The sequence below is a fragment of the Mastomys coucha genome, unplaced genomic scaffold (genome assembly GCF_008632895.1).
Source record: "Mastomys coucha isolate ucsf_1 unplaced genomic scaffold, UCSF_Mcou_1 pScaffold9, whole genome shotgun sequence".
Taxonomy (NCBI): domain Eukaryota; kingdom Metazoa; phylum Chordata; class Mammalia; order Rodentia; family Muridae; genus Mastomys; species Mastomys coucha.
This window is the reverse complement of record NW_022196915.1, coordinates 15,400,463-15,422,663: the sequence shown is the minus strand read 5'-3', so window position 1 is coordinate 15,422,663 and position 22,201 is coordinate 15,400,463. Positions and strand designations below refer to the sequence as shown.

The following is a 22,201-nucleotide window of genomic DNA, read 5'->3' as shown; positions in this document are numbered from 1 at the left end:
TCCCTCCCTTCTTCTCTTCCTCCCTCCTGCTGAATCATTTAGTATGTTGTCTTTATGCACACCAGAAGAGAGCATCCTATCCCATATGGACCTCTGGACCATATGGATCATTTCATATGGACTCAAGACCTCTGGAAGAGCATCCAGTGCTCTTAAACATGGAGCCATCTCTCCGCCCTCTTATGTGTATATATTAAAGGCTGGCTTGAGGAATGCATAACATACATGGGATATTGTCCCTGGAGATGATGGATTCTCCCACTCTTAGTAGCCTCGATTCCCATTCTCCCACTTCATCTCCATTTTAACCAAGCAGAGAGCTGAGGCCCATGGCAGTGAAGTTGCCTGCTCCATCCTGCAAAGCTCAGTGCTGGAGGTACCAAAGGTCTGCTCTGCTGATCCCGCAGCTGTATAAAACATCCCAGTGGGCATCCATTCAGATGCTTTTCAGTCATGGTCTATGAGGCCATATCACACCAGCAATGTTTACCCTTACCTTTATTTTTCCTTGTGAGATAGATGCAAACAATTATTCATATGCCCCAGATAGGCACCACTGACAGACCAAAGCCCGATTTTACCTAAGTCCAATTTAGTAAGACTAGTGAATTTACTGTTTACAGTACACAGATGCCTGGTTAATTACAGGGATGTGAACAACCCCAACTAGCAGCAAAGTCTTAATCCATCTTGGAAGCAACCTTATAGAAGCCATATCATAGTCTCCTGTGTGTAATCAACCTTCCACTTCTAATATAATGTAGCATCTCCCAAGACCACTTAGCGTGCTGGAGAGTGACACTCTCGGATGAAAATCTCCTGACCCTACCCTCTTCTGCTCACTGGAGAGTGCCAGTCATCCATTACCATAGACATGGTTATCACTGTGTTCATGGGCTCTAGTTGCCATGACTACCAAGAGCAAAGCCCAAGGTGATGTCTAAGGTGATGTTATGTCCAGAGGACATTCTGCATTACAATACCCTTGGCTACTAAAGAACGTAGCTCAGTCTCTATGAAAAACTTCATGATAACCCCATTGGCAAGAACTGTATTATTATTAAGCAGATCTCCCCTCCCCCCCACACACACACTTTAAACATACACACTTCACTATGGTGCACTGATCTATAAAACAAAATTGCTAAGGTGTCTACAGGCTTTATGTGGCTATGACAAGGTATAATTATATGAGGGGCTTCATCTGGCCTTAGATTTAGTTAGTGTTCTATAGCTGGGAGGTCTTCTAATAGATATATTATAAAAAGATACATGTTAATGTCTGTATCTCTAGCACTGAGAGCTATTCCTGAGACAAGATTACCTAGAAAGTTAACCTTTGCAAGTATGAGCAATGGAGTGATGATGGGGTTGGTATTTAATTCTATCAGTTGAGAAGCCTGTTATTTTGTGTGGTGTTTAAGTACAAGTATCTATTTTAATAAGTGGGAATTCAGATTCCCAAGAACTGGTCAGAACTTTGTGAAAGTTACTTAAGAATAGAGGAGGTTCACAGAAGGACATGGCTTACCTGCAACCCTAAGGGAAGAATCCCAGTGAGGTTCATGAAGTCAAGTACAGAGCTTGTCATGCCAAAATAATTCTTTATGTTCTTTATGTTAAACTGCTTTGACATAGCTGGCCATCTTAAAATGTCTTTTAACAAACCTGGTGTACACACACACACACACACACACACACACACACACACACACACACACAATGAATGATAGGACACCCAAACAAGACAAACTCTGGAGTGGAAAATTCTTAAGTTGTCTGTGCTGTGTCCTACCAGCAAGCCCTGATTTATTTTCCTAATGTGGCTTCTTCCTGCTCTTTGCCATGCATGCTATGTTGAACTAAATCACATGATATAAAACTTCCCACCACCCCTAGAGGGCTATAAAGGGTCATATCTTTCCTTTGTCCTGGTGATTTGGTCAGGGGAGACTCCTTAACTAACTTGCTCAGGGTGGTAGTCTGAAAGTTACTCTCTTAAGAGCCTCCTCTGCCTCTCATGGCTGTCTTTCTCATCTCTCACTCAGTCTTACTTTTAAAGGTCTTACCCAGGCCCTCAGTCAGTAGTCCTCAACCTTCTAATGCCATAGTCCTTTAGTACAGTTCCTCATGTTGAGGCAACCTATGACCTCTAACCATAAAATTACTTTGTTACTACTTCATAACTATAATTTTGCTGCTGTTACAAATCATCATAAAAATATCTGATATATAGGATATATGATATATAAACTCCAAAGGTTGAGAACAGCTACTCTAAGGGGAAGCCACTTCTTCCTGTAAAGCTCCATCATGTTTAGATCTACATATGCTGTGTTATTCTGTCTAATGCCCTCCTTTTCATCCCAGGGCCCAATCATGACCTTCCAGCTCTCTTATTTCAATAAACCCCATTGAAAGGAATTTTATATCAGTTTCTTTTCTGGATGACGACTTCTGTTTACTTCTTCTGATAGGGTCTACTCTGATTACATCTGCATCTCTCTTTTGCTTAAGTTGTTCATCTTGTTGGTGTCTTAGGGTTTCCAATGCTGTTAAAAATCATCATGACCAATGCACTTAATTGGGGCTGGCTTCCAGGTTCAGAGGTTCAGTCCATTATTATGAAGGTGGAAGCATGGCAGTGTCTAGGTAGGCATGGTGGTGGAAGAGCTGAGAGTTCTATATCATGTTACAAAGATGAACAAGAGAAGACTAGCTCCCATGTAGCTAAGAGGAGGGTCTCATTGCCCACCCCCACAGTGATACACTTCTTCCAACAAGGCCACACTTACTCCAACAAGGCAACTCCTCCTAATAATGCCACTAGCTGGGCCAAGCATATTCAAACCACCACAGTTGGTCTTTTCTTCTAAATCTTTTTATTAGCATGCAAACATTCATTTCACCTCTCTTCTTTCAATCTTTGCTGTCTTTTCATTCTTTGATGTCACATGTGTCCTTTTGCCCTCCTCTCCTGCTCCCCCAGTGCCACCTCTGGTTCTCCTATCCTGGTCTCCCATCTAGTTTTATTATATGTATCTATTATCACACTGCCTTATTTACATAAATACAAACACTAAAGTTAGGATCCATATAGGAAAAAGAACATGTAATTCTTTCATTTTTCTGGGTTTTATACAACACACACACACTCACACACACATACACACACACTGCAAAAACAGAAATATGCAGAAAACAAAATAAAAATCATATGCTTATATTACCACTTATAACAAAGAGACAGATAGGTCTGTACTCAGGTTCTGCAATAAGTTGCCCTGGGTTTGAAGCCTGGCCCCACTTACTGCCTCAGTAGCTGTGGACAAATTTCTCATTTTCCATGCGTAAGATGGAGCCACAGACTTCATGGTGCTCTAATTCTAATCCCTTTTTGTACTCAAATTAACTTTTTTCACATCCAACTGATTTCCTTGTTCTTAACACAGTATACAGGGATATAATGCCTTCTTTACATCATGCGTAATGGCTAGCCTTTTTGAAAGCAATTATTGATGATCAGAATTTGATTCTCCTTGTACACTTATAAGAGAATCTCTATACCACATTCCCCACCCCCAGTGAATTCTTTATGCTTCTGGGCATTAGTTGGATATCTTGGTAGCTCTGTCTGGTACTTTCCTATTGCATGTAGTTTTATGCTCTACTCACCTTTGTTCCAGGAAGTGACTGAGCTACCAACCCCCACTGGGATTCCCTTGAATCCTTCAACAAGACACAAACATACAGTTTGTTCCTTTTCAACTTGCCTTAGGACACAATTGCAGGGTGCTATCTCTCACTTAGAAAAATGTGCCCTTAATAATATTTATATCTCTGCTCTTCCACCTGTCCTAAACTTCAGTGGCTAGTCCTACCTAACCCCTGCCAAACATCCTTGACCTGCGTGTAGTAGGGGCCCCAGATCCTCTTGAGACCTCACATGGTTGCTGGCTTCTTCTCCCTCCAAAGCATGGCAAAAACTCTTCCTCTTCTTCCTTGAGTCTCCTTTTCCTTCTGAGACCCAGAACTCCTGTCTGTACCTTCCACCCAACAATTAGCCATGGCTTTATTTACTGACAGATCAAGAACCAATTGGGAAACAGGACCTTAACATCGGGACTGCTTCCTACACTTTCCTATTAAAGTATATACATTTAATTCATACAGAACCCATTGGAATTGTGACTGCTCCCTTAGCAGGACACAGAGATTCCAGTCAGTTTCTGGTCATTCTACAATTCTCACATTACTAGAAGGAGACTTTCTGCAGTTTGACAGTTTGAGCCTATACCATAGCTCTGACAAATACTGACCATGCTATCTAAGCCAAGAATACCTCTCATAACATTAGTCTTATTGTTGAGGTTTACACCAAATTGAATAATCTGTGTATAAATGTTGAATCCATGTTCACTGGGCTTGTGAAATGTATGCTGGGGATGGGGCTCACTACCAATGCTCTCAGTATGACCATATATCCAGTCATATTCAGGCTGTTTCAGGAAAGTTTGGGGGTAGAGCCAGCAACTTCTTATTCCTGCTTGTTAATGAAAACATTTTTTTGAAAGTAGCTTGCCTTGGATAGGAAACCTTCATGCCTGATTCATCTCACAATAGACTTGTTTTAGGTTAAAGGTCTCTCCATAGGATCAGCATGGTGAAAGTACTCAGTGAGCTTGGATTGGGGGATGGGAGTAGGGATGAGTGTGTGGCCACATTAGTGATGGGCATGTGGCTTGGTGTCCAGCAGACCAGCTCTGGGGAATGCTGATGTTTGCTACTTTGTCCTTTGCAAGATCTTCAGATGTCATTCACATTCCCTTCTGTAGGTGCATATCCTCATCTATGAATCATACAGATAATAGCTTTTGTGTGTATGTGTGTGCGTGTGTGAAGGTGAAGAGGGAATTGCTCTTAAAAACACTTGGCACTAGGTAAACACTCCATAAATGCTGGCTATTACTGTCATTATTTATAAGAAAAGACGCTAATAGTTCCAAGGAAAGTATTTAACGAATTCCTGACTCTTCTTAAGGGATTAAAAGAAAATGATTCATGTCATAATTAACATGATTTACTGACAACCCTAGGAGAAGAAAAGAAAGAACAAACTTTGAAAAGCTCAAATAATAGCCAAGTTTTGAAAATATCCTTTCTTCTCAGCCTTTTTATAACTCACTTTTTCTTTAGTTGAAGGGACACTGAACTTCTCCGACTTTTTGTTTATGGGACATTGCCCTTCCCCCAGTATTTCAAGCACACACACAACACAACACACACACACACACACACACTCACACACACACACACACACACACAGAGTAACCATTCCCTGTCACCTGCCTCAGGCTGACTGTGCTGAAAAACTTCCTGCCCAAGTTGCTTTCAAGGTCTGGGTCAGCACCATCAATCCCAGCAAATCCTTGGAGGATGACTGGAAGGCACTGTGACACCCATTATTGATGCATTTTTGTCTACAGTATAATAAATCCCTTCTACCCTGCAGCCAAAGCTTTGTTCGGGATTTTTATGTGTTCTTCCCTAATAGCCAGCCAAAAATGCAATGCTATAGTGTGCTAGTTGTATGCAGTTCAAGAGAAATACCTGTAACAACAAAAACCACTGATGATAGTTAATCTTGGTACCTATCTGTGAAAATAGAACCCATCCTCCACACTAGGAAAGTAGAACAGAAGAGCCAGCTCTATACCAGTCTGGGTGTTGGGCTGTCCCAAGTAGATCTGTTAGAAGTCAGGCTTATGGTTTCTAAGACTCAGTTCCTTAAGAACAAAGTTTTCCTGACCACAAAATGATCAGCCAGGTGATGGCCTTCATGGGGAATTTAAAAAGCAGATTGCTTAATAGCCTTTTTGTTCATGATGTCAGAAGGTTCAACTCAAGCAAGCCAAGTAAAAGGAAACATTGAGACATTGGCTGCAGGTAAGGATTACTCTGGTTTTTCAGAGGTGAGGACCAAGGCTCAAGTTTTCTCTAGGTATTTCCCAGCAGGCATTTCCAACACTGGGCACAGGGGAGCAGCTAGTAGCTCCTGAGATATGCTTTCCTGATCTAGTGTATAGGCAGGCAGCTAAGCCATTTGTGTTTCAGTCTGAGTGAAATTAGGACGGTGCAATACCCATCTCTGAACCCATAGCCTTCTTCAGGAAGAGCAACTGTGCCCTTTTGCTATGCTGAGGTGGCTAGCTTGAACATGCTGGACTTATCACAACATGGTGGCTGCCTTGAGGAAGGGTAGTTTCCTGAACAAAGAGGAGGATGTGTGTGCCTACAAAAAGGAAGAGAGAATGTGGCAATCAAAGCAGAGCTTGTCTGGACATCAGGCAAGCGGGAATCTGTTTCCCAAGTCTGGAAGAATCTGGAGAACAATAAAAGGGTCTAGAGGATATACATCTATTGTAGCTTCTGTAAAATTCATTTGTTCAGAGGCTTAAGATACTTTGTCTTTCTTCTGTTCACTCATGCCTTCCATGGATCATCAGCTCTCTGAAGTCCAGGAGACGAGACGGCTTAAATAAAAACAAAACAGTTATCGACCTGCTTGTCTATTCAAAAAAGGAAGGGGAAGGGAAGGGGAGAGGAAGGGCACTTCCTGAGGTTTTCATGGAATTATGCTATCGCAACCTTTCCCGTTGTCACTCATAAGGAACCACAAGAAGAAGACCTTTTGAGAGTGGCATGGTGACCAGGGCATCCCTGGAGTTGTAAATGTGCCCTAGATTTGCTGATCTGAGTGCTCCTAGCTTGCTTGGTTGGTTCAGGGCTTCCTCTTGTGTGTGGAGAGCCAAACAGAAGAGCATCTGTGACTGTGGCTTGTGCTTTGCCCAATGTTTTGACATATGTGTGTTTGTATGTGGCATGTATATGATTGTTTGCATGTGTGTGGGTACATGTGTGTGTGTGTGTGTGTGTGTGTGTGTGTGAATGGTTGGGGAGGACTGAAGTTGATATTGATAAGGGTATTTTCAAATCTTGGCTATTATTTGAGCTTTTCAAAGTTTGTTCTTTCTTTTTTTCTCCTGGGGTTGTCAGTAAATCATGTTAATTATGATAATCTTCAATCACTCTCTATTTACTGAGACAGGTTCTTCTCTGGATCTGGAGTCTTCCATTTCTAGCTACTGTCTCTAGCCAGCCTGCTCCTAAGATTCTGTTTCTTTCTCCCTAGTGCTAGTATTATAGATGGAAGCCAAGTTGACCAGCTTTCCAAGGGTCCTGGGGACCTGAACAGTAGTTTTCATGCTTGCTCTGCAAGCACTCTTTCCACTAAACCATCTCCCAGACCCTTTATGACCCAGATTTTAGGCAAAACCGGAATCAAAGATAATCTATAGAGGATTTAAATCTATGAGAGGTGAAGACTTAAGTCTAGGCTTGGAGCATATAAGATTTTATCTCACACAGTTGTTTTTCAGAGCCCAGTTCTGTACCTATGTAGTGGAAAGCCAGCCACACCAATTCCTAGCTGTGTGATCTTGCTATCTCTGGCTATCTTATCTCCAACTTCCTCTTCTCATTTGCTGGGATGAAGCCTCAGAGTCCATTTTCATGTATGATCAGCAAAGGTTCCCTCAGAAGATAGCGTATGCTGGTCATTCTGCTCAGAAGAGGCTGTCTGGAGATTATATCCTCCTTCTCTTCCAGCTCCAGCTCCATCTGCTGTGGAGGGAAGAGGTGGACTGGGTTATTTCACATCCAGTAATGGACACATCAATTGCTTCCCTCTCCCCAACTCCCTTTCCAATGATGGTCTCATTCATTACATCCATTTTGACCCATCTCCGCTTCTTGGCTACCACTGTGTTTTTCTCTCTTGAACTGTTTCCCTACTCAGGCTTTATTTTTGCTCCAGGCAAATCCATCAGCCTCAGCAACTCTACACTATGATGTCAGCCTGGCTGTGGGGCTCAGTAGAATGGAGGTGTGCTTTATAAAGTTCAGCCATGCACGCTGGGCCATAAATACATGCTGTACACATAAATGTACAGCTAACACTGCCCAGGCCCCTTCAAGGCACCATGTTAATAAGCAGACAGTAAGTCTTTAAAATATGGAAAAGCAGTTAAGCTTTCCGCTGGTAAACGCATTGTAGGGGGTGGTTTTTCTCTGCTTCAGGGCAGCTACATGCAGGATGCCATCTCCTAAGGTTTAGGAACAAAATGGGGACATTTGCTATGGGGCTTTATGGCAATTGTATTTAAAACTTTTGTTTGTCCTTAAGTATTTGTATCCAGTGAGCTTATGTGAACCCTTCTCCCCGACAGAGCACGCCAGCCCTAATAGTTCAGTGCAAGACAGACAGTGCAAGGCCCACAGCAGTGGACCTTCCACTAGAGCCTGGCACATTTGTAGTTCTGGTTTGATCAAGTTTCGGCCCTAGTTATACTATGAAGGGACTCAGCCTCATGCTTCTCTCTTTGTAACGTAGGGTGTGCTGACATTTCTACAGCTGTCATAAGTTCTACTTTTTTGTGTGTTTTTGTTTTTGTTTTTGTAAAATGAGAATGTCCATGCACCTTGGTCCTAGTATAGCACTTTGCCTCATAAATGCTTTAAGAACCTATCCATACACTCTGCTTTTAAAGACATTCGGTGGCTCAGATAAAGTCACTGTTGACAGTTATGCCTGGGTAATTATTCTCGATCCTTTGCTGAAAGACTGCCACAGTCTCTGTTCATTTACTATGTTCCATCCTATGTATTAGCTATAGAATTGGAGTTTATAAACATGTGTCTTGATCAGTGCCTTCTTCACACACAAATGCTAAGTATTTGAAAGTTACCCAGGAAGTCACTGAATAGATGTACAAACCAAGCAAGATGCCCAGATCTATAGTGCTTGCTGGATTCAACGAAAGCACCCATAAGCAGAAATTGAAGGCTAGGGAACTTCCTTACCTGTCCTCCTTAAGCTGCAAAAGTTCACATAATCTTTGCTGTTTTTGTATCTCCCCCTCCATTGTCTTTGCTCACCCCTCTCTACCTGGCCGATGGAATGACAAGGAGAATCAGAGAGTTAGGGGCTAGGGAAGGAGGCTCATCATCAGAGATGGATGCAAGGGTGAGGTGGCCTGCATATCATAACCTGCTAAGTGGCTGTGGTGCCTGGGGGTCAGGTAGAGATGGAGCATTATCTATGGGTTGATTGAAGGATGGCACAGATCTGCCCAGAGATGGTGGTGCCTGCACCTTAGAAGTATTTAATTTCACTTGATCTTCATCCTTCCTGCGGGGGGGGGGGCATACTTCATATAGTTATCTGTTCTTTATTTTGTTCAGCCCTGTGTGCTAAACGTTGTTTTGAATCATTGCTCACTCGCTGATTTGTTATACATACCTAGTATATGTGTTGGATTGCATCTTGTTTATTATTCTTGCTCTCTATAGTAGAATTAAGTATTCTTGAATGTTCCTACTTCATGTGTAGTTTAACATTAGCTTCCCACTGGTGATATTTAAATGTATGTTCATGACAGTAAACAGAGATTCCTCTTGCCCCTTCCTTGGGACCATGCAGATCATAGAGGGAACACACTACAGCCTACCCAGATAGCTCCCTATTGGTGGACATTCAAGTAGGTTCCAGTCTTTTCCTTTCAAGAGACAATGCTCCCAAAGGCTTCTCTAAACACCAGATTTTTAGAGTTTTTCTTGGGAAGTACTAAACAGAGCGTATAAAGAGATTCCACTGTTACAAATGTTTCATGCTGGTTTTAAAATTTCACTTTTGAGACCTAGAGAGATAGCTCAATGGTTAAAAGCATCACTGCTCTTCTAAAGGACTCAGACCCAATTCCTAGTACCAACATGGCAGCTATTACTGTTTATAATTCCAGTTCTGAGGAATATGGTACCTTCTTCTGGTTTCTGTGGGCATCATGGTACTCAGACATATATACAATCAAAACACTCAGACTCATTAACATAAAATAAAAATCTGAAAGTTTCCCTTTCCAGCACTGGTCTAGAGTGCTATACCCGTCTACAAACGTTCTCTACTTTTGTATTTCTTCAGATTTTGTGTCACCCAGAGAAAGATGGGTTTCATTATCCTCATTTCCTTTAAAGTTGTGTTTCTCTAGCCTTTAGTCATTTTACAACTCTCCCTACATATCTACTGTTCTCCCCTGTCTTGTAGACTTGCTCTTAGGTAGGGCAAATTTCTTCCCTGCTCTGTCTATAAAACCTATTTTACCTTCAATTTTCCAAATGACTTTTAATTTTAAAATCACCTCTGAATTGTCACCTCAGCCTCTGTGTAAGATCCCTTTGGGGTTTGGGTTGAGATTACTCTAAAGTGCAAAGTTAATTTAGGGGCATATATCCAAACTTTTTTCCACAATACTGTGCCTCCTTCCGGTTTTAAGTTATCTGTTTATGTTCTGCAGGACCCATCCTTTTCTTCATGAAAGCACACATTTTACTGTGTTTATTCCTGGGCCTTCACAGTGATTATCAGCACTATCAATGGGTCTTTCATTCTGAAATGCATTCCATTGGTTATTACCAATGTGAGGTTATAGTTTTATGTGCTGACAATATAACCAGTCAACTGGCTGGGTTCTTTTATTAGTTCCAGTGGCTGGCCAGTGGGTTTGTGTGGCTTCCCTAAGAACACAGCCAGATCTGTTCTGTGGATGAGGTGGCAGCTTTCACTTGGGGGTTGATTCCCAAAGAGCATTTCAGTTTTGTTCACTGCAACTGGTCTGCTCCTGTGTTTTATAGCTTGGCCAGATGGAGATGAGTTGTGCTTGACTCTCCAAGGTGTTTTTTCTCTATGTTCCACATTATTTTCAGGGAAGTTCAGCATGGTTGCTGAAGATATTTAACTGGCTCTGATATCCTTCAGACTTCTGTGTTATCCTGTGACAACTTCTGTGATTAGGAGTGTCAAAAGTTGATCCATGTTAAGATTGCTTTAATCCTTGGTCCAATACTGTGGCTTGTCCTCAGCACTCTGCTTGATCTTTAGGCTTCTGCTTTCATTATTCTAAGTTTAGTCATGGAGTCAACACATACTGGAGAAGGGGGAAGATACAGACAACCAGATATAGCCTGGTTTCCATTAAACTTTACTGCAGAGAAGGAGGAAGCTCGGAAGATGGGAAGGCAAGGGAAAGGGCTGCCGTCACTGGTCCTTGACAGCCACTGTTCCATTTGGAGTAAGAAAGAGTATAGTCAATTTAGAGTGAAATTGTACAAGAAAAGGAGAGTGGAGAATATGAGAGGGAGAGGAGAGAAAGGGAATCAGTCGACAGGTACCAGACTATAAGCAATAAGGACACCACCCAGTAGCTGAAGGCACAGTTTAAGGAGAATAGCTTTGGAAGGGAGGTTGTGATGGCGTGCCTGTGGCTGAAGCCAGGCAGGGTGATGGACACAGGAGATGATGAATTGGAGGATTATCTGCCTCCTGTGCTAATGAGGTACATCCTTGCAGCACCCTAAGCAATGAGCTTTGGAGAGGAAACCAGAAACTCACCCCCACAGGGAAGGGGAGAGCAGGACAGGGCCACAGATATAAGGTCATGTGTAAATGGTATGTAAATGTTATTTACTGACTCTATTAGTTATTAATTTGATTTGGCCAGACCCCCAGTAATCAAGGCAGAGTCCTATAGAGTCTTTTAAATCAACCTTAGCTCAATCCCTAGGCTATTTCCCCCTATTCAATTTTTCTATATGCTACTGTTAATTCCCAATCTGGACTCCCCAAATACCAAGTTGTTTAGGTTTCCTCCTCAGGGTCCACTTCTCCTAGCCGTGTGCCTATCATCCATCCAGCATCATGGCAGCCTTCTCCTCTTCCCTTCTTCTTTCTCTTTCTTCCTCCTTCTCTCTCATGGTCCCTACTTGTGACCCCAGATCAGTAACTGAAACTCCACTGCCCTCTCTTCTCCCCAGCAATTAGTTATAGCCACTTTTATTTAACCAATAACTTTAAATTTGGGAGCAAGGTTTATACAACAAAGACTGGTGTAGGTGGGAATTCACTCTTCTGGGGGCAACCAGATCTTGAGGTACAGAATTTAGCATTTGAATATGTAGCAGCACCAGACCAACCCCCAACAGTCAATGCTTTTATTTTCATTTTTCCAGCTTCATAGATAAATAATTTTATCCTCTTCCCTTTTATTGAATATACAACACAAATTTGATCCTATCTCTAATTCTGGAGCATAGATGGAATCTGTTGGCTTACTCCTGGGCTTATTTTGCTTTATCTTTCAATTCTTTTGCTGTTCACTCTTGGCTGTACTCTCTAGTTGAAAAGTAGATGTGTGTCTTTGTTACCAGTGTTTGCAAATCATTATCTGATGCAGTATTAACCTAAAGAATTACTACTCCATGATTAACTCATGGCCTCATCCCTCTTTCTATTTCTGCCACCCCTGTTTTCTCCCATTACATATACAAAGACTTATCTTGTTAGTGGCCCATAATACTTTCCCGTATGAACAGTTTTATTTGTCCAATTTTAATGATGACTTTCTCTGAATAATTGCATGATAGCATTATTAATCTGCCCCTCTCCTATTCTCAGATTTTTTTTTCCTGCTGGTACTTTTAGTAAGACTGATTTAGAAGTCACTGATTTTTAATATGTGAATCTCACAACTTCACATTCAGTGTGACTGCAGTGATTTTAGACTCGAGTAACAGATGTCTATGTGTTTATTAACATGCTGTCTTGGACTGGCCAGATTTGTATTGCACATGTAATGTCTCTTTGGTCATCATTTCCATTTAAACTTAAATATCTGGAGACTCTATTTTCTTCTGGACTTAGATATGCCTTTGACATCCAGCTCATGCACTAAACCTTCCTTTAACCTGTCTTCTGTGAAGCTGAGTCAACCCTCACCCAGTTGAAAATTGTTTTTTTTTTTTAATCAAGCATCTTTGTTAGCCTTGTTTTCTGTTGTTTGAGCATTTGATAAATGTATATAATGTGCTCCTTTCTAAATCCTACTGGGTCCACATAGTGCCAGCTATGTGTTATGGATATAGGCCCATCTAATGAGATATGGATAGTCTGTAAAGGGCCATACCCTCGAAGGAAACTGATGCTTCCAAAGACTATAAAGCGTCACCATCTCCTCAGTTAGGGGTACGACTTTATGAGCCCCTTCCCAGCCATTCTATAATCTGAGCAGGCTTGATCTTATGCAAGACCTAGGAATACAGTCACAGCTGCTTTGTAAGAAAACCATGTGCTTGAAAGTCCTGTTCGCTTGACATATTTTTTATCATTTGAACAGGGGTTTGATCTTGTAGCTACAATCTTCTATATTGCATATCTTCTCTTTAAATTTCTTGCTTTGTTTTTCCTTTGTGAACAAATTGACTCCATGATTATGACCTTATGTGAGTGACTAATTCTAATTCAAAGAATGGCTTGTCTTCAGTGTTCAATTTTTGTAACTCTTACTTGGTGCTAATGATTATATCTGTCTTATTATTTTGGTACTATACCAGGTTAAAGCTTGCTGAAGTAAATACATACTCTTGTTTTTTAGAAGACATGAGATGATAGCTTTGTATTGTTTTGAGTTCCTTCTCAACAAATGACTCCTTTCCTATATGCCAAGTATTATTAGTGCTAGGGAGAGGCAAATGGCCAGATGTGGAGAAATCAGAACCTCATAGAAGTTTTAGACCCAAGTCTTAATTCTTAGCTTATAATCATAATAATAGGGAAATGGCATTCTAGTGCCAGATTCAATATTGCCTGTTCACTTTCCATTGGCAGAATAGGGGCATGCGTGCAGTATACTTCCTATACTCTGTAACTGTGGGTATCTTGAAGACTCATGGGCTTTTAGAAGACTCTCTTCTAAATAAAATCTTTCTTGGAAAGAAACTAAGCTTTTCATAAAAGTCTTAATACAATACCTATCCTTCCAGAGTTGTGTCTTCTGACTTTAATATTTATTCAGGTTTGGTAAGCCTACCATGAATATTGTTGTCATTGAAGACTAAATGCCCATTTTCTGTAATAGGCTATTATCCTTAATATTTGCACAAAGAAGTGTTGACTATTGGGTTTCATCTCTAGCAATATTGTCCATAACTCTGATGAGCTGAAACAAAGGCTTTTTCCACCTTTGAGTTTAGAAACAGCTTGTCCAGATTTCTTTTAAATTCACACAATACATAATTTTCTATTAAAAGGGTTTAACTTTTTTACTTCTGTTTGAAATATTTTTCTCTCTTCTAAATAAAATCTTTCTTGGAAAGAAACTAAGCTTTTCATAAAATTCTTAACACAATACCTATGCTTCCAGAGTTGTGTCTTCTGACTTTAATATTTATTCAGGTTTGGTAAGCCTACCATGAATACTGTTGTCATTGTAGACTAAATGCTTTGTGCAGTTTGGATAAAAAGAATGTATTCAAATTTTTGGGACAACATACAGAAGTTTGTGGGATAGAAGTGCCTCCAAAGTAAATGGAAGTCTGAATTTACTACAGTTCTTCTGACCTCATGGCAGTGGGGATATCATCTAGAGCTTGGAGTCCATTGCGTTATACCTATAAACTGGAGTTCATGTGGTATAGTTAGGTCCTATGCTGTGGAATATCCAACCATATGCACAAAATAATTGATAGGCAGGAAACATATGCAGCTATGGTAAACTGACTGATATCCAGGGATTTGCTATGTCCAGTAGTTGCAAACATCAATAGTTAGCCAGACAGCAGTCAGTTGGTTGCATCTAGTTAGTAATTTTTCCTTTTATTCTAATAAGTTCTATTGTTTTGGCTGGGGTTGATTTGAAATAAAGTTGTCCCCTGAAAAGAAGTGCCTTCTGGTAGGTTTAAAATAGTGACTTGACAATCAAGAATCCAGAAGTTTTCTTTACATTATACCAACATGAGAGAATCATTTTCTGGGACTATAAAATTTGCAGAGTATAAGCATGCTGGAATCTTGTAAAGAGTGTGAATAAGTAAGAAGGTCCCATGGGGTCATGTTGCATGAATGAGTGTGGTGGCATCATCTCTAAGACCAAGTTTAGCACAATTTATTATATAGGGAAGAATACCAAGCAAACACCTCATCTTCCACAACCTCTAAGTGGTCAATTGTATTTAGGGTGGTAAGAAATATACTTTAGTAATGAGAATCAGTAGATGCATTGGAGGCACGCAACACTTCGTTTCCTTGGTCAGCATAGTGAACAACAGTTTTCCAAAGTCCATGTGGACACATCATCAGAAGGAGATGGGGCATGTGTAAAGTAAGACATACTGTGGGGGCAAGAGTTTAGCCATTGAAGACTGACAGTCTTTTCCAGCAAGGAATTCAGCACGAGGTGTCCCTTCCAATAGAGAAAATAGCCCTTTATCCCCTACTTGTTAAATCTGTTGTTTCTCAGGAGCTCACATGGAAAGAGCCCAAATTCCAGTGTTAAGGACATTTTGATCTGTTCCTCAGTCAGTGCATGTCTATGGTCTAGCCCCAGGGATAAGTGTTGCTCTTTAATAGAAGTTTTAGAGGCCACCCTAGGAAGTCCCATAAAGAGAAACTAACAAAAACAAAAAAGATCAAAACCAGTCATGTTTCTAAGAGTTTTGAACCAAGACATGCTTTTTTTTTTTCTACAATAATGCCAATCATTACCAAGCAAACTTGGTGGTAAAATTTGTTTGGTTTTGTCAGAAAATTCTCTTCCAGAGTAGAAGACTAGGTGGTCCTAGAAATAAGAATACCCTTGCCTAAAAACCATTCAAAATTGGCAAAGAAATGTTTCTTCTATTATTCATTTAATATTAGAATATAATTAATAGCATAAAATAATAAGAGCTGTCAGGTTTCCAAAACTCTCATATAACTTTGGAACACATTAATAATTTACTTAACTAAATATAGATGTAATACTTGTCTTTTGAATACCAGAGTTCCGTGGAAATCCAAAAGTTAGCTTCATACCAAAAAAGGATTAAGTCTGGAATTTTTTAAGTACGTAAATGTTTCAAATATTTAGCTGAGTAGGGTTATTATAAAATAAAACCTAGGTGATAAAATGCAAAATTCACTTGAAAAACAGGTTTACTACAGTTTAATTGATAGACATTTAAAGTATGCCACCTGATGATTCTGACATAGTTATTATATGGCAGGGAACTTTAGTCACAATAAACACAGTAAGCTTGCCCATCACTCTGAGAGTGTTCCATGTCCCTTAGAATTACTTCCTTCATTCTCTTCCTGGCACCCCCCCCCCATAGAAACCACTGCTCTATAATTTGTCTCTAGAGATTCATTTGTGTTTTATAGAATTTGCCATTAAGAGAACAATGCAAGCCATGTATTAATATCCCTTTGTCTCATTTCTATCACCCTGCACAATTACTTTGAGATTCATCAATGTCAGAGTTTGTAACGAGGGCTGTCCCATTGTGTAAATACTTCACAATTGATTTTTTACACTTCTCTCTAGTTTATTTTTAGTAGGACATATTATTTGTACATCTTTGTGGGGGTATATTATGGTAATTCAACACATGTATACAATATTTAATAATCAAACCAGGTCACAAGCATTTTCATCTCTTCAGCCATTAATCATGGCGTGTACTGGAAATGTGACACTCATAGCATTTTGAAGCATGTAGCTTGCTTCATTATATAGTAGCACGCTGTGGATATCCCCTTCCATCCCTCCAGTCCTTTATACATTCCTGTCTCTAGTGACCACTACTCCATTCCTTCTTCAGCAAGCCTGACTTAGTTTCCAAAAATTGAGAAGAACATGTGGTATTATTTTTTTACTTATTTCATGTATTGTAACAGCCTCCAGTTCTATCAGCATTGCTACAAATGACACAGTTCCATTCTACAGCTGGTTAAAATTCTGTGCTAGTTTTCCTGTGTGTATGTGGTATGTGTGCTTGTAGGTCTGTGCAAATGTTGCAGCCATGTGTACAAGCTAGAGATAGAAGTTAGATGTCTTCCACTATCAGTGCTTCAGAAGGATTGGCTGCCCAAGGAGCCCCTGTGATGGTCCTGTATTCCTCCCCTTCAAGGACTGGGGAGCCACACTATCATGGTTTGTCTTTATGTGGGTGCTGGGATCAAGTCATTGTGCTTCCTTAGCAAGTAGTTTACCCAGCAAACCATGTTGATAGTCATTGATATTCTATTTTCAATATATATTGTTTTCTTTATCCATTCATCTAAAGGACATATACTTTGATTCTATAACTCAATAACTGAATCAAACTGCAAAAGTATTATAGTATAATGATTCTATTATTTGAATATATATGCAGATTTAGAATGGTTGAATATATGATGGTTTTATATTTAGGGTTTTTGTTGGTTTTTTTGTTTGTTTGTTTGTTTTTTGAGAAAGCTCTATATTGCTTTCTAGGATGACCATTATGATTCTCACCAACAAGATATATGTGTTCCCTTTTCTCTGCATTCATTGGACTGTTTTGGTTTTGTTGTTATAATACCCATTCTAAATGGTGCACAATGGATCCTCACAATGGTTTTCATTTGCTTTTATTTTTCCTTACTAGAGATCAAGTCCAGCACTACATGCAGATCTGTTTAGCCTTCTATTACTGGGGTACATCCCAGTGTTCTGTGGTTTGGGTTTGCATTTTACAAATGAGACTGGGCATACTTACATGCCCTTGTTGGCCCCTTGTAAGGTTTCTTTTGAGGAATGAGTATCTGTTTAGTTCTTTTGCTTATTGTTGGATCTTATTTTATTATTCTAATCATGTGTATATGTGTCATGGGAGCCTTATTCACATGAGTGAAGGTGCCCTTGGAAGCCAGAAGAGGGCGTTAGATCCCCTGGCACTGGAGTTACTGATGGTTGTGAACCTGAGTCCTCTGCAAGAGCAGTAAATGCTTTGATGAATCCTACTCTCTGTTTACTATCATTTTAAAAATCAGATATTGTGATGCTTCTAGCTTTGTATATATGAGAGATTCTTAATTTGCTTTTTTCTTCATGTATTTTATTTTTAAAAAAATAATTTTTACATTTTGAGAATTTTGTCCAATGTGCTCTGATTATGTCCAGCCTTCATTTCTTCTCTCCAACTTGCCCCAGATGCTACCATAACACCCCCTTCAACTTCAACTTCACTTATTCTTCTCCTTTTCCTTCCGTTTAAATTCTACTATATCACATTAGTGCTGTTTGTGTGCACATAGCTACATACATGCAGGATCATCCTCTGGAGCATGGAAAACCTACCAGTTACAGTACCGTAAAGGAAACTTAACTGACTTTCCCTCTCCCAGCCACTGTAGTCTTCATTCAGGAGTGGGACCTCATAAGCCCCTTCCTCCTCTATTCTGAAATTTTGAGTGGATTGATCTTGCGCTGAACTCATGACCACAACAACCATGTCATCCTGTCCTAAAGGCAGTGTGTTACAGCATTCTTCTATGTCTTCTGTCATTTACTCTCTTTTTACTCCCTTTTCTCTAATGTTCCTGGTGCCTTGGGCATTAATACTGATGTCATGCTTAGAGCTGTGCACTCAGCCACTAACTTTCAGAATTTTGACAAGTAGGAAGTCTGCCCTGAGCACTACAAAAAAATAATCTTTACTACCAGCTTTGAGAGCAGCCACTAGTGTGGACAGCTAGATAGATTGATCAATCGATCGACTGATACATACATACATAGATGCATGCATGCATACATACATACATACATACATACATACATACATATATAGAGGAGTTTACATACAAAATCTTAGCATCTTGAGTTATGCTCTTCTTTTGCCTGATTTTGAGTCTTTATGATTAATATATTTATTGATTTTTATGCATCTTTTATGATATGATTTTTTGCTGATGCCTTATACCACATTTATTAATCTGAATATATTCAGCCATCTATAAATCTCTAGGATGATTTTCTGAGTCATGGTATTTGACATTTTGATGAGCTAGGAAATCTGGTTTGCTGGTATTTTATTGAGAAATTTAGCATTTGTTTTCATCACTGATAGTAGCCTATATTTTGTACATTTTTTTCTTGTTTAGGTATCAGTGAATAGTGATCTAATAAAGATTATGACAGAATTCCTTCCAAGTCAACTTTTGGAATAGATTAAGAATTGAGATTAGTCTTCCTTAGTTATTGCTGCTTGGGATAATCAGTATATATAAAATAATATTTAATAAACTTACTCTTGTCTTGCTTCAAAGGAATGTGACTCAAACTATGATATGTATTTATTAGGTTCTGCATAATTACTAGAGGAGCACCCCCAATATTCACCCCTAAAGCTAGTCTGGCTACCACCCCTTTGCTACTATCCCTTGCTGGTTAATTTTTGTCCTCCTTTGGATGTGTCATAGTAGTATATTTGTGTTGATCTCTGTACAGTTTTTATAACTGGTTTTCTTACCAGTTTTATTAAACAGCTTTTATGAGTTATAGCTGCTTCAGATTTGGTTATAGGAGAGATGAAAAATATACTGTGGGATTCTTCCAGCTTCGGGTGATCTCTATGATCTAGCCTTGCCTGCAGCAATTTTTGAAGGTAGTTGCTTGACTTGGTGCTGAAGGAAGGCTTGTGACAATAGCTGCCACATATCTCTGGAGTGGGACCTGGAAAGGTCTGTTCTTTAGGCTCTCAGAGACAGAGATACCAGGTATTGTAGAGCCAACTATCATAGTCTGAAACCTCCAAGATTCTGAAGAAAAATATGAGAGATGATTGGGTCTGTGCTACTTAAACCAGAATAAGATGGAATGAGCTCATGTCCTGTTGGCATCTGTAGCACTGATAATTGTGGAACATGGTTATATAGTTTGTGAGGGACTCTGCCCAGGCTCCATTAGGAAATAGCTAATATTAGGGACTATAACACCCTTACCTGCTTTAACAAAGCTGCAGAAACCAGTTAGTAGCCTGTGTAGGAAAGCACAAGTGGAGACCTTCCCTAGTTTCTGTAGAAAACATAGCAGGAGGATTTTGAGCTCATAACTATGGTACCCATCATTCTAAAGCTTAGATGGCAGGCAGTCTTCCATCTATTGACTACAGTGATTCAAGGCTTCTGATAGGATCATGGGTTCAGCTACTAGCCCCTAAACTAAGATGGTATCTGTGGCAATTGGGCAGATCCTTATTTGCAACAAAGCAGTTTCTTTTCCACCAGCCTCACAGATTTCATGCTTGCATGTGCCATGCAATACTTCTGCAGCTAGGACTCTGATATACTGCTGTAATTGGTCTGTTCCTTTTGCCAGCATAGCTGAAGTATGAGTTGCTATGTTCTTGGCATTGTTTGTTCACCTCTCCTAGATTTTGGACATCAGCTCTTCTTTGCTATTATTTAGACATTCTTTCTTTTCTTACTCGATGGTAGACTAGCCCTCAGGGTACCTCTATGTAGCCATTTTGTTCTGTGAAAAAAGAAAATGTAGGTCAAAAGAGAATACATGAATGCCATCTCCTATAAGGAGCAGAGCAGTGCTCTAGGGAAACTGTCATCTAACACTGATAAATCATCAGATGTACATCACTGTGCCTTAGACATCACTTCAGTTCCTAGAAAAATCCTATGATCCCCTAAGGCCCATGGCTTTGCCAAAATCCCTTTACCCTTTTACATGTCACAGACTACCTCACCCTTGTCTGGGTACTTTGCCTCCTCTCTCTAGTTTTGGAAATAGATAGTTTTAGAATAAAACTCTCCCTTTCTATTTTGTTAGTGTTTCGCTAGCCTTATACAAAATATGTCTTGTTCTCAATGCCATTTATTTTCCTTCCTACTTTTAGTTAGTGGTCCTTAATCATATTTGAATTCTTATAATGCAATTTTCAAGTATGTAAGCATAGCAAAGTATAGTTGTAGCAATTTTAGATATATTAAAATTTTTATATATAGCACTAAAGTACTATGATATACAGACTATGAAGTCTATTTAGGTTATTTCTTAGAAATAAACTCTGACAAATATTACTCAATTTACTTTAACAAACAAGATTATATATTTTATTAAAAAGATTTTGAAGATGTTTAGTTTATTCTACATGTCTGTGGAAGGTGACAGAGCCCAAAACCTCCTATGTGTTATCCTACTAGATGATCCAATAGTATTTCTCCTAACCCAGGAATAAAGTGATATGGGAAACTTAACACCGTTGTGTATCCTGAGGTCCCTTACATATCCACAAAATCCAGTCACATTCTCAAATGTATCTTTTCAGGCCAGAGGAATCAAATACTGCTTATCCTGGCATCTTTAGAAGTCAGTACTTATTATAATTCTATACCAAAAGGGGGAAATCTTAATGATTGATAGAAAGACAGATGAAACTACAAATATAAATAATGGAGGAGCCACATTGGAAAAAAAAGCGAACCGATAATAAACAGAAGTCCCAACAATGTTTTATCAGTAGACACCCTAACATAATAAACTAAGAATAGGACTTATCAATCAAATCCAAGATACTGGCCTCAGAAAAGACTCTTTAATAACCATTTGAGGAGTCATCTTGTGCTGAGATTTGGGACTCAGACAGTCCATGCTAATGCATGACCACAATCCAAGTGACTGACAAAAGTAGATACTCTCTGGGGGGGTCCATTTCAGGCATCAAAGTTGCTGATATAAAATAATATGCTTGTTTTAATAAAAATGAGAAGATAATTTATTCTAAGGCAAATATGACATATTCTACCATGGAGGAAGTTACATCAACTTTTGAGGTTACCTAACTAAACAAAATAATAAGGAATTACATTTTCCAAATACCTTAGTGTGGACATTTAACAAAACAAGGTTTCTGATGTGATCTTTGCATTCTTAGATTTGTTCTTAGTATGAGTTGGGCCTCTTCTAAGCTTATTCCCAGAGAGTATCTCTAATACTTAAAAGAACATTAAAGTCAATACAATATTAAGGAGAATGTTTATTAAGGGGACTAAGATAGACTATGATAATTTTAGCTCTCCCCCTACCTCATCCAAATCTTTGCACACTCCCAATGCTCTAGACATCCAAGACCAAGCACTTACCAGGATCTTTAACATCCATAAATCTTCCTCAGATCACAGCAATACAATGATGATGATGCCATCAGAGTTGAACTGGTTAGACTGACAGATACCAATGTTTGGAGTTGTTATACAATCTTAGTTCTGAAATTAACATACATTCTAGAACCTCTT

At 39.5% G+C, this 22,201-nt stretch overlaps 1 protein-coding gene and 1 long non-coding RNA gene across 3 annotated transcripts in view; one reads left to right on the top strand and one right to left on the bottom strand.

Moving 5' to 3' along the window:
• Cacna2d3 (calcium voltage-gated channel auxiliary subunit alpha2delta 3) overlaps positions 1-22,201 on the top strand; it is an 816,591-nt gene that overhangs the window by 789,871 nt on the left and 4,519 nt on the right. The gene's annotated exons all lie outside the window — the stretch shown is intronic.
• Positions 7,394-22,121, bottom strand: LOC116084430. Its single transcript, XR_004116107.1, has 2 exons — positions 22,049-22,121; positions 7,394-7,683 (listed from the first exon to the last, which is right to left on the bottom strand). It is a non-coding gene; the product is annotated as an uncharacterized LOC116084430 (long non-coding RNA).